Source organism: Penaeus monodon, chromosome 24, assembly GCF_015228065.2.
Source record: "Penaeus monodon isolate SGIC_2016 chromosome 24, NSTDA_Pmon_1, whole genome shotgun sequence".
Lineage (NCBI taxonomy): Eukaryota > Metazoa > Arthropoda > Malacostraca > Decapoda > Penaeidae > Penaeus > Penaeus monodon.
Window position 1 is genome coordinate 18,969,462 of NC_051409.1, and position 602 is coordinate 18,970,063.

Genomic DNA, 602 nt, shown 5'->3' on the forward strand with positions numbered 1-602 from the left:
AAGAAGAAATATTTCAGTATCATCAAATTTGCCAGTTAATATATTTTTAATAAATATGTATGTAAATGTATATAGTAAGTGGCGGGCCTTGCGAGTGAAAGATGATTTTACCGTCGTATTTTCTCCATATTAAACAAGGTAACAATTACAACTAAGCCAGAAATCATATGACTCTAATATTTAAACCTATCAAGAGTGAGGAAATTCAATCGAGTAAAGGTTTGGAAGGGATAATTTCGGACAAGGAGGATTTGTATATTGACCAATTTTTTAATCTGAAAAGCAAGATGGATTCCAGCTGAGACAAAAGGACATAGACGACTAGAAAGATGAAAGAGGGAGTTGATTACAAATGTAGAACGTGTAAGAAAAGGTTACTGATGAAGAGGAAGGAATTAAATGTGAAATATGTGAAATCTGGCATCATGCAAATTGTAAGGGATTTCCAAATATGGTATGCTAATTTTTGAAGTACATGACAGCGTGGGAATACTGGAAGCGAGAAATTTAGCGGTGAGTTTGAATAGGGAAAATACTGAAGCTCAAAGAGGGGACACGAGTAATGCCAACATAGCAAGGAAAAACATGAAAAGTGAAGAGAA

At 34.4% G+C, this 602-nt stretch overlaps 1 long non-coding RNA gene across 1 annotated transcript in view; it reads left to right on the plus strand.

The window, feature by feature from the left end:
• LOC119588996 overlaps window positions 1-602 on the plus strand; it is a 7,316-nt gene that overhangs the window by 948 nt on the left and 5,766 nt on the right. The gene's annotated exons all lie outside the window — the stretch shown is intronic.